The 14,689-nt window shown below is 40.8% G+C and overlaps 1 protein-coding gene across 3 annotated transcripts in view; it reads right to left on the reverse strand.

Moving 5' to 3' along the window:
- large2 (LARGE xylosyl- and glucuronyltransferase 2) overlaps positions 1–8,679 on the reverse strand; it is a 145,911-nt gene extending 137,232 nt beyond the window's left edge. The window contains exons 1-2 of one of the 3 annotated variants that reach the window (XM_033621658.2): positions 8,356–8,679; positions 8,131–8,229 (exon numbers count right to left, since the gene is read on the reverse strand). The gene's annotated coding sequence lies outside the window, so the exon portion shown is untranslated. The remainder of the gene's footprint in view (positions 1–8,130; positions 8,230–8,355) is intronic. The other 2 variants (XM_078162031.1, XM_033621668.2) reach the window with 2 other exon arrangements.
- Positions 8,680–14,689: the final 6,010 nt, after the last annotated feature.

Consider the following 14,689-nt stretch of genomic DNA (forward strand, 5'->3'; position numbering starts at 1 on the left):
TCTTTTTTGTTGAAGCTGCGTTCATCAATATTTTATATAAACATTTAACATGAAAGCTTTAATAAGTTTTTTAGCCTCTTTTAGCTCCTACTTCTGTTTTTGCTGCATATTTCCTGTATAATTCACACTCGGGTCCTGTTTCTACAATTTCAATGGAAAAGGGTAAACTTTAGTTGCGTTTTGGCTGATTGTTTATCCGACAGTGCTGTTTTGGGTGCCTGAAAACGCAACATTTTGGGATGGTCAACGTTTTGATTCTGGAGTGCAATTTTTCAGAAACAGCACCGTCTCCGTTGTCATGTAAACATGTAATATTCAGTTACTCTGAAAACAAAGACTTTTCGCACATACTCATTACGGTTCCAGTTAGGGTTGCCACCTTGGATTTGTGAAAAAAAGGAACACTCGACCAAATGTTTGAGGCGGAGGGCTCGGCCATTATTACCAGTTCAGACTGACCAATGAACATGAAATTCGGACATAGGAGACCAGATTTGCCATCATTTCATGTCCTTCTATGTGCCTGTATTTTATATTAATTTTTATATCAATGAAAAAAACAAATCCGTGTAACTAAATTCTTACATTTTTACATGTATCTCACCATAGCAAGTTGGAAGAAGACATATTCTGCCATATATGAAGAGGGGAGACTCTCTGGAATCTGGTAATATAAGAACCATGATAGTGGGACATTCTGTCACTTCACAGCTGTCCAAAACATGTGGTTTGTGCCAGGCGGACATAATTGCCAGTATTTTTTCATTATTGCAAGAAATTCCATTGACTCATTCACAAGTCAAAAATGTGTTTTATCTGAAAGAAACATGCAATATATACATCTAAGATCATAGAAAAATAGTCAACCAAGTGCAATGATGTCCTCCAAGATAATATTTGCCACTTTGATTGCAGTAAAAAAAAAAAAAAAATGGGCATTGTGGGGGAAACATGTCCCTATCAGTGTATATGGTGACTACGGCCCTGTCAGCATGCATAATTAGGCTGCAGTTGTCTGGGTGCACAAAGGTGAAGTGGCTGGTCTTGTCATACAAAGTTTGATGGAGTGTCAACTGGACAATATGGAGATATTTGCATCTTGAAAGCTGGACTACAAATGTGGATAGACAGGGAGAAACACACGCAAGCCTAAGATATGGTAAGATACGATATTCCTCACTATATGAAGTGACTGATAACAAGATCTGTATAATGGATTGTAAAGAAATTCATCAGGATTTTATTTGGTAGACAATTGATCTGTATTTACAGCGTGATGGGATGACAGTACCATGATGCGTGCGGTATCATTGGAAAGCTCTGCTCCAGCGCTTTCGGGTGATATGTGTGGCATTTCTGTGCCACCCTGCATTCGCAAGTAATCCATCCAAGAGTAATGTGTGTGCAGAGCTGTATGAAAGCTCTGTTATACATAATTTTAGTGTAACTTTATCATTTTTTTTTTCACTGTGAAAACATTCGGAAAGCTATGATTCCGCTGTTTCACGTGATATGCGTGGTTTCTCGCTATGATGCACGGTCGCGGAGAAAAACCATAGAGAAGAACAGGTGTGAATTTGGACGCACTATGCGTCGTTCTGGATGGACTCCTTGGCCTGCTGCTGCTGCATTTTCCCCAAAAAATGGGACAAATTGTGTCCCGGGAGAGATTTTTTTTTCCCGGGACAGCTGATGAAAAAAGAGAACAATTCTGGGAAAAACGGGACGGGTGGCAACTCTAGTTCCAGTCACTAGGCATGTGGGAGAAAGTCGACCATCACAACAACAATGGCGGAGTCCCGAGCTCTGTTTGTGCTGCTCACCCTTTTGAATTTATCAACGTTTCTCCAGCAGAGTGTAGATTTACTGTGGCAACTCCACGTCATCGCCCGTCCAGACAAACGTTTGTGCGGCCATTTTGTTTATTTATACATCACCGCTCTGTAGAAGGAAGCGCGTGTGCACAGGCGCGTGTTGTTTCATTACAAAGTCGCACTGCCAACTACTGGCCTGGCATGTATACTACAGCATTTTGATCATTTTTGCGCATCGGTGTGCACGGCGAGTGTTATCAAAACATTGTTGTCTGAACATGGAACTTTTCTCAAAACGAAAATGAGAAACAATTCCATTTTCAGCGGATTGTTTTCGTGTAAACATGGTCTCAGTGTTTCAAGAGGCAGCAGCTATTTTCAACAAACGTGCCCTGGTAAAGCTACTGTACACTACCTGCTCAGCAGCAAACAGCAGACACAGTTATACCCCGTTTCCATCTAAATTACCCTGTGTATGCGTGTTTTTGGGAAAACCCATTAAAAATAGCCCACTGAATGGTCCCCTTTGCCAATTATTCAGAGCTGTGTAAACAGCTATGCAGTGGACAAGCATGCCTCTCTGTTCTGTTGTTTTTTTTCTGTTTGTTTTACAGGTGTGTCATGTTCAACATCACGGACAGGCCAGAAAACCGGTTAGTAAACAACACAATGCAGCATGGAGGTCAGTGAAAATGTTACAGTGGTTACTTCTTTTCTATATCTCTTACTTTTTCAGTCTCCCTCTCAAACTCAGTGCACACTAAGTTTAAAATGATGTTTGAGTGTTGCTTGGACGGAGACAGACAGTATTTTGTAGTGGCCCATCATTGCATCTCACTCGTAAAGAGGCTAAAATTAGTGTATCCACCAATACACCATTAGTGTATCGGAGTTGGAGCCGATAAACAATATTAGAGGTGGGAATCACCAGAGGCTCCACGATACAATATTATTGTGATTTTAAACATGTTGTGAGATGCTGAGTACTGTGATAACATATAGGCCTACTGGAATATACTGTGATTTATTAACTTTCTTTCAACTATAAATTATGTCATCAAATAAAAATTTTGTCAACATCTGTATTATCTATTAAAATAATATCTTCCTCTTCATCACTTCAATCATTTTATTTGTAGGGCTGTAGTCAAGCAAAGAAAATCTTGGTTGACTAAAGTCGTACATAATCTTCAATTAATCGATTAGTCGTGGGGGAAAAAAATCTGCACGTTATTTGTACTTCTGCTGTGGTGTGTCTGTGTCACTCTGCAGTTACAACTCCAAAACACTAGTCGGTGATGGAGGACTCTGTTAAGTGCTGTAAAGTTTAGTTGATTCCAAACACACATTAAATATGGCTTAATAGAGACAGTTTGAAACACAAATACACAAATTGGCTTCACTATAAATTGCAGAACTGACAGACAAACACTTGTCTTTATCTGGACACATTTCCCCCACCAATACAACATGCTAACGTTATTAGCACAAGTCTATGGCATTTTACATTGTATAAATTAGCCTAGCATCTAGCGATCTTTTCCTCTTCTCATATAAAACCAGGGACAACAGCAACATTTATCAAAGGTAATGGCACATAGTTTGGCTCCATTACAACTCAGAACATTCACCGATAAAACAACTGTCTTATACTAAACACGCTTCCCAAGCAAATACAACATGCTAACGTTATTAGCGCCAGCCTATGGCATTTTACATTGTATACATTAGCCTAGCGACGAGCAGGGATTTCCTCTGCTCATGAAGCCAGGATAAATCCCTGAAGGATAAATCACACACAAGACTTAAAATGATATTTTAGTGGAGGCTTTACTGTCTTCACAATTTTGTTGTTTCTTATCTGTGAAATACAAGTAAATACAAGCTCCTTCTCCACTGAGGGAAATGGTTTCGGTATCCACCTTATTTTTCATGGACACACGGAGGCAAAACAGAACGCAGCCAGCTTCCGTTTTTTTGTGCGACACTTCCGGTCCAGCACTCTTACCACTGTGTAAATGGGAATCGCCTTGTTGTTTACCTTGCTGAGTTTAGCTATATATATATATATATATATATATATATATATATATATATATATATATATATATATATATCACATTTTTCACGTCACTATATCACCGTTTAGACTAATCTGATGTTTGTAAAGTCTATAAACACAATGACTGAACAAACATTAGTATTTTCTCTGTGTGTAATTAATAACATGGTTATCGTAGATTAGCTGGGCTAACCGTTAGCTGTTAGCCGTTAGCCGTGTCTGTAATAACTCACTAAACTCACAAAGTGGCCCGTGAAAAAAATATTTTCTCCAGCGGATGTCTTAGTTACAACATGATTGAGCTAACTGGAGTAGTTTCATGTCGTATCCGACAACGGGAGGCTTTTAACGGATGACGATCCTGATGTTAGCTTTGCTGCTAGTGTTAACGTTAGCTGTCCCTGTCAGCTGCAGCCACTGATGCTTTCTAGACATCGTGATTTCCCAAAACTGAATAAATACCACACATAGCAACACAAAACTGCTTTGCTAGCTCAATCATGTTACGGCATGTAACGGCTGGATGGTTGATGCGCACATGCTGATTCGGGTGCTATCAGAGCCGATCCGCGCATCACTATGGCTTAACGATCAACTCAGTCAATTAAAACAACCCGTCCTGTGTTAGGAGTGTATGTCGCTGACAGAAAGAAAGAAAGAAAAGGGAAAAAAAGATAGAAAAGCAGCGTACACCTCACATATTTATTTCTCACAGTTGCGCACACGTTTGGCTGGCATGCAGAAGCACCGTCTGTGTGTCTGTGTGTCGAGGGTGCGAGCCGCAGCTTCAGCTGCTCAGGTAGAGAGGCTGTGTAGCCCGGTGTGTTTTTTCGCTGATTCGGTTCTGCAGGTTCTCTGCTGGTACACTGGAGACGGGGATCAAGCAGTTTGTCTCACTCGGGATAGATTGTGCTTTTTTGGTTCATAGTTTATGATTGACCTGCGATTCATTCGCGTTTAGACGGAATAAATTTCCGTTATAACGGAAACGTGGGCACAGTTATCTAACGTTATACAAAATACACAGACTAACTAACTAACTATCTAACTGATTGACTAACATAAACAACTGAAAATTGAAAAAAAATTAGCTTGCACTGTTAGCTCCGGTAAGGGAAAGCATGAGGGAAAGCTGCTGACCGGTCACGCACAAAAAAACGGAAGTTGATCACTATTTACTTCCGTGTTTGAAAATAAGGTGGATACAGAAACTGACAGGGGGGCGGCGTGGGCGAGTTCAACTTTCTGTCAACAATGGAGGTGTTTTGAAAACACCCCCATTTTCACAGGTAACTTAGCCTGTCCCCCCGCCACAGGAAATAATGGATTAATCCTGGAAAGCTGTTGATGGAGCACTTTTCTCCTTATGAAAGTAACACAGTGATTATTCAACCCATGAGAATTTGGTCGGATTAGAGCAGAGCGACCAAATAATTGACTAGTCAACCAGGAGACTACAGCCCTATTTATTTGCAGCCAAATGTCTGTAGTAGACTGAAAATGCAATTGATTTTATGCCACACAACTAAATAATACCTGTAACTACTGCTGAGTCATTTGTCCTCAGAGTGAAAGCCGATTGTAACCTTTCCCATTAAATACCAAAGCCAGATGTTAACAGGTGATAGTGTTTTTTGTGTAGTGGGAAAAGGACTTTAGACACTAGCTGGTGCAGAAAGACATCAATTCAGTGCTAAAAGGAAAGAGAATATCAAACTAAGATCCATCATGTGAAAATAAACACGACTCTGAATGTATGACCATGTTGCTCTTAGTCTGCTGCATGTGTCAACAGGTAACATGTCAGTGATGTATTTACAGCTTGTAGTACTGCCACAAATGGCCAAAAAAGAAATCACTGAAGGTTTAACAAAAGACACTGAAATCCTGAAACGGTGACACAAAGCAGTAGTATGAGTAGCCTACTTTGTCTGAAAAAAATGTAGTCTAAAATTGGCAAAAATCTGTATTTAAATCAGGAACTGATCAAAGATAAGAGGACAAATAATGTGAGCTGACACTTACTGCTTGATACTGCTTGACAGTAGTGGTGGGCAGATTGATACCAAAATATCAATTGTATAGATACTACATTTTCATCTTAAAGATTGTTTCTAGCATGAATAGGTTTGATACCGAAAAAAAGGATTAGTTTCTCTTTTCTATGTCGTACCTATTTGGATTTCAAGCATAAAACTGTGCAAACAAAGGTCCGTTTTCATGAACACATCTGGTGCATGTACTGCTTCTGCACTGCTTCTGTGTTGTCTGCACTTAAACATATGCATTGCACACATGCAGGGCACGCTACGTGCAGCCTGACTAATTTAATCCCACAAATAGAAGTAGATGGCTAAATGGAAAGGGAAAAAACACAAAAAGGAGACTTGGAGCTAAAACAGAAAAGAAGGGGGGAGGAGGGAAATGCCTCAGCATCCAGACCTCTGACACAAAGACAGAGTTCACTGACAGAGTCCATTCAAAGAGGCTCAGACAACAAATATCCACATAGTGGTGACATTAATATTTTAGTCAAATTGGTTCTTCAGCATTGCTTAAAGCAATATTTTCAAACTATTACTGGTCAACATTAGCTGTTATTTTCGCACACTGATTATTCACCTTATAAATCATGACGCACTGCTTTCCCACTTTTAATGATAACAAGTATCTATAGGTATCATATGGCACAATATTGGTGATTCTGGCCCTGTATTACTTAGTATCTGATCAAAACCAAATTTTGTGGTATCGCCTACCCCTACTTGACAGTTTTTGACACATTCCAATCTATACAAAAAAAGAAAAATCAATCAATCAATCTCTATATCCAGATCATGTGCAGAGCCTTTATTCAGCTCAAGTGAAAAGACAAGCATGCCTTTGTATTTAGAAACAAACTAATTTCTCCTGTTATATTTGGTGCTATTTTAGTGTTGGGACAATGGGTACTGATGTTATTAAATGTCATTTATGATACTCTACATGTGCACTGTCCTCTTTAAATAAAAAAAAACATAAAATAATGTTGCAGTCCTTAAGATTTCAGTCCTGGCTGATGTGGACACAGAGGTGGTTTCTGCAGGTGCCTCCCAGAGTTCCTTTCAGATCACACATGCATCAACCACTGAAGAGCCCAAGCACACCTCGAGCAGTCAGAAATGCAACACATACATCCATTTACACTGCAACCGAACAAACAGTGGACTGCCAGGAAAAGGGTTTGAAGTAATACAAATTTTAACAATTAAAACGTAATTGAAATGCATATCTTCCTTTTCTGTGTGTCATATGAAACACCTTTACCCTTCCATAGAAGGGGGAGCATCTTGAGGTGGGCACAATGTGCCGAAACCTTAAAAATAAAAAATAAAATGACTGCTTCAGGGTTTGGGATATTGAGTTTCATTAATAGCAGCTTAATGTTACAAAAGCATGACAATTTGAATTTACCAGAACGTGTATGACACGACTCTGTTGATGTCCAGATGGATTTGAAATTATGGAAATGTGTGTGTTATCTTAAATTTACTATCCCAGCTATTAAAGTACAGCTAATATGTTTTTCCCCCATGTATTTTATATATTACAGACTGCTCCTTGGCAACTGTTTAAGACTTTCATTTATCTGGGAATTTACAGTGTTACTGAATTATGTGAGGAAAACAGTGTAGTGTGGAGGAGAGTTGTGACTCTCGTTTCATGAGTGCATCTACAGGAGCTGCATGTTTGTTTCTAGAATTTAAATGCACCCAGGAGGAATTAGGTCATCAGTCATGACCTTAAAATTATTAAACATTGATATTAATGAATTACTTATTTAATATATGACAAAAGTTACTGAGTTAATAGAGTATTTTTGTATTCACAGAGATATTTAGGCTTCATTTCAAATAATTATTACGTGTAAGTGAAAGCATGGGGGAGGTGTGTGTGTGTGTGTGTGTGTGTGTGTGTGTGTGTGTGTGCGTGCTCTGAGGGGGGTTTCTGAACATGGCTCAGCGGATAAGAATGTAGCTCAGTGAGACCTTATCCAACACACAGGTCACATGGACCTGCCTTACACACGCGCGCGCAAACACACACACACTTTAATGATCAGAGACATGCACATAATCCATCAAAAGCAGAATAACAGTTTCAGATTTAACCTGCTCTCTGTTCAGTGTCATCCGTTCTGAGTCACATCTGGGACTGAAACACAAACACGCTGCTTCGTCTTCCTCAGCGACATAAAATAGAAATGTCCCTCACCTGTGTGTGTACTTCTAACGGTTGTTACTTCCACTGTTGTTCTGAGCCGCGAATCACTCCATATCCTAATCCAGAGGATTTGTAACCCATTCAAAAATCCTTCCAGAAACAGAGAAAAGAGATCTGCATTTGCCTCCAATTCCAGATGGTGTGTGTCTGTGTGTGTGTGTGTGTGTGTGTGTGTGTGTGTGTGTGTGTGTATGTGTGTGTGAGAGAAACACTCACATTAACAGCTCTGCAAAACTGTCCTCAAACGCTCACATAAACACACACGTAGAAGAAGACCGAGTGAAGAAAAGAGCCAGGTGTTGGAGCAGAGACACGGTGTGAGCCTGCAGAGCTCCAGAAGAAGACGCTGAGTCCGTGCAGAGTTCACCCCCAGGACGGTGCACCTTGCCTGGGTTGGAGGAGTGAGGACGGTGCTGCTGTCAGGACGTGTCTGTGGTGCTCAACAGTCTCGTCTCTGTGTGTCTGCTGTTCATTCATGAGCCTACCGGTGTCCGCTGTGAGGGAGCACACACTCTGCTCACTCTGCTCTGCTCCTCCCGAGGCTGGCTGCAGCAGCACCACCCCCCAAAAAACCCCGCCCCTATATGGTCTCAGCCAATAGCAGAGGATGCTCCCACTCTCTCTTTCTCTTCTCGTCTTCCATCTCTCTCTCTCTCCCTCTCTGAGACAGTTTGGCGACATGGACAAAGGCTCAGCTTCTAACCGGGAACCAATCACAGATATTCCACCTCTAATAAAAGCAGAGAGCCACTCACTCAGGCTCAGTGAGGTGGAGAAATACCTCTGTTCACATCTGACTGAAGTGCATTAAAGAGATTTCACAGCATTTCAAAACCCCCATCACAACCTTTGGTCCAGTACTATCTTGCACACTTTGATCAGGAAATCAAAGGACCAAAACTCAAATACTTTTGTCAGGAACTTAGAGTTACTTTAGTGCGTTAAAGCCGCTACAAGGAACTTTTAACTGTATATGCAAAAGTCTCTCGTTTCTGCTGCTGTCTGTGCGTGACCTACACCAGCAAATGAGACCATCGGTGTGAAGATAAGCTATTTCTGTATAGTGTATATCCATACCTTTAGGAAACTGTGTCCGGGTCCGCACCAGGTCGCTTCCAGGACAAAACGATTTACGGCACTCAGACGGCACATGTCATCTTACCTAGCTGCTTACATTTATAGTGACTCTTATAAATAGTCGCTATTCCTCCTCCTCGACCCGACATCCGCGAGGAGTTAAAATAGCAGCAATCATCGGGTAAAAGTTCTGTGAAAGCACTGGACTCACCAACAGTCAGCCACGTCTCAGTCACACAGAGAAAATCCAATCCTCGGGAAGTCAGGAAATCCTTCAGGATAAACGTTTTGTTCGCTAGCGATCTAGCATTTACCAGCCCAATCCTGGCAGGAGCCGGCGGGTCCACGGCGTTAGCTGTCCGCAGGTTGCGCAGATTCACCCCACGCCAGCGGGGACGAGGAGAGCAGGGGCCGCGGGGCTGGAACACCTCATCCGGGCTGACAACAGGTACCAGCCAGGCGTCGACAGGGTCCAGCAAGTGCTGAGAAATAAAGAGGTGAGGCACCGCTCCATACTCAGTCCAAGAAGCCATGGAAGTGCTTGCCAAACAGGCCTTCAGCCTTACCAGCCGACCGCTGCGTTTACCCAGGCAACGGTGGCGCTTATGCCGGAGAGGTGGAGCTGTGGCATGGCAGAGGTGAGGAGGTGGGATTCCCAATAGGAGCGGGGGCAAAGTTTTCCCATCTTGTTGTTTCATTCATCCCCAAAACAAACACATGCGCGAACCAGGTAAGCGTCTTTATGACAATACGCGCTAGAGCTCATGGGAAATGTAGGCTTCATTCCGGCAAAACACTACCACTTTTGTCCACAGGGTTGCCAAAATCAACTCAAAATGAAAGTAGTAGTCTGTAGTCTGTATTCTTCATTCAAAAACAGAAACTTAAGACCATCTTGATGCTACTTAGTCAGTAAGCACATTTAAAACACAATCCTATGTTGAAAGAACAGAGCATATTTATTGTGCACCAGTGAACAATAACACAAACCATCAGGAAACGTTTCTGCTAAAAGGCTCAATGGCTGAAGAAAAATAATCTTATCTTATGTAACAAGTTTGTTTTGGTCTCACTTCCTCTTGACTTTAGGTTTTTGTTTACTTTCCTCACTTCTGTTTCTCTTCTTGTGTGCTGAGCTGAACTGCCAATCAGAGTGATTTCGTTCAACGACGGGCTCTGTTGTTGCCGATATAACATGCTGAATCTGCCCAAAAAACAGGTTGACAAGGGGAAACGGTACGTGACACACCGCACCAACTGAGGTGACATTCGCTCATCAATGCCCCAACACTGACCAATGGCCAACCGTCAACTTGGTGTGTCAGGGCCTTGAAATACACTGTTTTGGCTGCTTGTATCTGTGATCTCATTCTTTTGGTTACTACCCAAACCTCATGAACATAGGTGAGGGTTGGGATGTAAATGGACCGATAAACCGAGAGCTTTGCCTTCTGGCTCAGCTCCCTATTCATCATGACAGTCCAACAAAGTACCCACATCACTGCTCACACCATGCCAAATGGCCTATCCATCTCACACTCCATTTTACCCCCAGTTGTGAACAAGACCCCGAATACTTGAATTCCCTTAGTTGGGGCAATAACTTACTCCCAACCAACAGGGGGCAATCCATTGTTTACCAGCAAAGAACCATTGCCTCAGACTTGAAGGTGCTGAAGGAGACACAGTTTCTGCCTGAATTACATTCCGTAGCCAAGTTTTCAATCAAAGAAATTCAACATCCTTAGACTGCACAGGAGTCACTAGGAGGAGGTGGAAGTGGACAGTAGGGTGAAAAAAGCATTGCACCTTGACAACAGACCTTGACAACAGAGAGCGTGATTCAGATCCTGTCTCACAGTTGTTTCTAGGTTTCAGCTATTAAAACATGTTGGTGAAGATTTGGGAAAGGTGATTTTGGTGTTTCATTTTGTGCTTGAAATAAGCATTTGTACATCTCTTTCTACCCTTTACCAAGTCCTGTGTGCAGTTAAACACAACCATAAAGAGATAAATAATGCTTTATTTATCAGGAACAGACACTGAAGGAAAAATAAATGAAATACTGGCAATGAACAATTTGCAGACACAATCAATACAGAAGTTGATAGAAAATGAAATCCAGGAGGCATTTTATTCCCTACAAAAAATATTTGCTGTTGCAAAAAAAAATGTGTTTTTAGGAGGCATTATTATGATGTTTGAACAGATGTATGACAGAAAATGTGCAGAGATAGAAAAACAGACTGAAAAAAGACATCTGTTTTCTTATTATCTGCAGTTGCTGTTTGTGGTTATTTATATGTGTTCCTGGTCTTCATGTAATCATTTTAAAACTTAAAAGTCTTGTGTTTGTTTTCTCTTGTGCTCACCCACTCACATTTATCTGGCTGGTTTTTAGACAATACAAAGCTGGCTATATAACTGCTGTTACAGATCACCATGTATATAATAAATCATTTATCCATGTGACAGCCATAACTTGTTTACAGTCTTGAGAAGCCTGAAGAATAAGTGTGTATGCAAATTTGTGTATGTTAGCGAATCAGTATCATTCTAAAGTGACAGGCACTATATGTGTTTGTTGGCCTAACACATAGCCACATGCATTTTTTTTGCTGCAGGAAAAAAATCATCAATTCACGGTATTGTACTGACATAGGCCACGTTTCCCAGTTAAGATCGATCTTAAGACTTAAGAGCACAGTTAAGAACGTCTTAGTCAAAATTAGAACCCTGTTCCAGCAGTCAAAAAGAAGGAAAAGTTTATGATTTCATAAAATCCTTGCAAGCTTCAATGAAATATTCATAAAGTTAGTAATACTGTTGAGGTACAGTATATATGCAAATACAGAGAGTGTAAAAATTTAAAAGACATGAACATCCGGCATCTTTTCTTCAGCCCTGGGAATATTGTTTGAACTACAGATAGCACTTCCGCATTTTGTATACCTGACACCATGGGACTTAATATGTTTTCAGACACACATTTTTTACGAGTATTTATTGTTCTGGTGTGTCACAGTGCATTCTGGTAGCTGTAGGTTTGCCACCTCTTGAGCAAAAATTAATGCCACAGCCCTTTTTCTCGGTTTTAACTTTCAGCACCCATGCTTGCATTTTAAAAAACGTTTTCTTTTTGAACTTACTACATACTGACAACACTGTTAGAGTTAGTAGACAGTTTGCAGTTGGAACATTTCTAACGTGTGTTTAAAATACCCTTTACATGACCTCTGAAGATATATTGACACAGTATAGTCAATAATTAACTGTGTAATATTTTGTCTGAGTTTACTAATTCAACAGTTCAACCATGCACACATAAAACTTTTAGATTATGTTTAACTAATATCCGGACTGAAATCAAGCTTTTAAGAAAACAGTCCTTTTTGTGGTGATACTACAGTGAGACACACTAAGTGGATCAGAAACATAAAGTGAGCCAGAGTTAGGCAAATTAGTGTCACTAAGACTAACAATCTCTAGAGTGTGCCAAGACAAACAGAAAACCTGCAGAAACATGAGATTGTGGACAAGCAGTCCAAAGTGTGAGGACACTGCAGAGTCAAATGTTGCTCCTGCAGCTGCAGTCTGAGAGCACAAATCACACTTCAGCTGTCAGCTGTAGATAAATCTTATCTCTGTGAAGCACAGGAAGCATTCTAACTCTGCCTTAAGATCTTTTCATATTCAGTTTAAGATCAACATGGGAGCTCTTTCAGATCTGAATAATGCTGTTTGTATGAAAAATGCATCAGAGTGAGAAAAGAGAGCAGAAGCAGTTTTTTTGTCATCAGTTTGGCCCTTTGGGGGACCATAAGCAGAGTTCTTGAGACTGTGGACGGTCACTTTTTTAAACAGGTGAGAGAGTAAATAAACAAGAGCAGACACAGAAAAGCCTCAGAGTAAATAAAACTGTGAATAATGAAACCTACAAGATAACACAAGTACAAACTGTTATATATGTACACACACACGCGCGCGCACACACACACACACACACACACATCAGTGGCGGCTGCTGGTCTTTCAAACAGGGAAAGCTCACTTTAAGTTTACATCATAAACTTTGTCATATTGTAGCGAGGCAGTAACTTATAAAAGGAACATTTAATTGAAGCTGTTTTTTAACCACACTCATGCCATCGAACCACAGCAAAACACACCTCAAAGATTTTCAGATGGGTTTACGTAAACTCCTGAACTGTGTCGACACCACCAGAACTGATTTTCTCTCAAAATAAGTTTCCCTGAAAGGAGCAGCACCTTAACACTGGCCCAGGTAACAAACAGTGCTATAAAGCAGCTCCACTCCCCACACCGTGTGCCACTTTTCTCAGCTAAGAACAGGAAACTGAGGCTACAATTCACACGGGCTCTCCAAAGTTGGATAATAGAAGATTGGAAAAACATTTCCTGGTTTGTTGAGTTTTAATTTCTGCTTTGAGATTCAGATGGTAGGGTCAGGATTTGGCATAACAACATGAAAGCACGGATACATCCTGCCTTGTATCAAAGGTTCAGGCTGGTGGTGGTGGTGTAATGGTGTGGGATATTTTCTTGGCACACTTTGGGCCCCTTAGTACCAACCGAGCATTATTTAAACGCCACAGCCTACCTGAGTATTGTTGCTGACCGTGTCCATCCCTTTATGAACAAAGTGTACCCATCTTCTGATGGCTACTTCCAGCAGGATAACGCACCCTGTCACAAAGCTCAAATCATCTCACACTGGTTTCTTGAACATGACAATGAGTACTCACTGTACTCGAATGGCTTCCACAGTCACCAGATCTCAATCCAATAGAGCACCTGTGGGATGTGGTGGAACAGGAGGTTCTCATCATGGATGTTCAGTCTTGGGTATTAGATTTTTTTGCCGATATATTATGGAAAATTATTCAACTTCCTTCCTGGAATTCTCTGACTGAATATACCTCTTTATCTGTATGCTTATACCCTGGTTATCTTTATTTTTATGTGTATGTATTTTTATATGTATAGGCCTACTTTTATAGTACCCTGGTTTACGACCATGTATTTGTGCTTGCACTGTATAAAACTATTATTTCATTGTCTGGTTTATTTACATTTATGGAGTGTTTCCTTAAAACTTGAAAAGCCCTAAAGAAAAAAAAATCACAGCCTTTTGTTTTAAAGGGATGTTTTATTTCGTAGTGGTTTAAGATTTTTGTAAAACAGAGTTTACTCAGTAGAGTTCAAGTTGAATGGAAACTTGCTTGGATACTTGCTTGTTAAAGTATCAGCCTATATGGGGACAAAGACGAAGAAAAGGGTCAGACCTGGCAACCTGGAGAGACGGTAGCATGGAGCAGGGCAGCCAACAATTAGCTGGAAAAAGTATTACTGTAAATAGTGAGCCGACAAGAACTGACTGTAAGCATGGGAACGTAGGGTATGGGGCTTTTGTTCAGTAACTGTGAATGATTGTTAAAAAAAAGTGCCGTGC

Source organism: Epinephelus lanceolatus, chromosome 2 (assembly GCF_041903045.1).
Source record: "Epinephelus lanceolatus isolate andai-2023 chromosome 2, ASM4190304v1, whole genome shotgun sequence".
Classification (NCBI taxonomy): Eukaryota; Metazoa; Chordata; class Actinopteri; order Perciformes; family Serranidae; genus Epinephelus; species Epinephelus lanceolatus.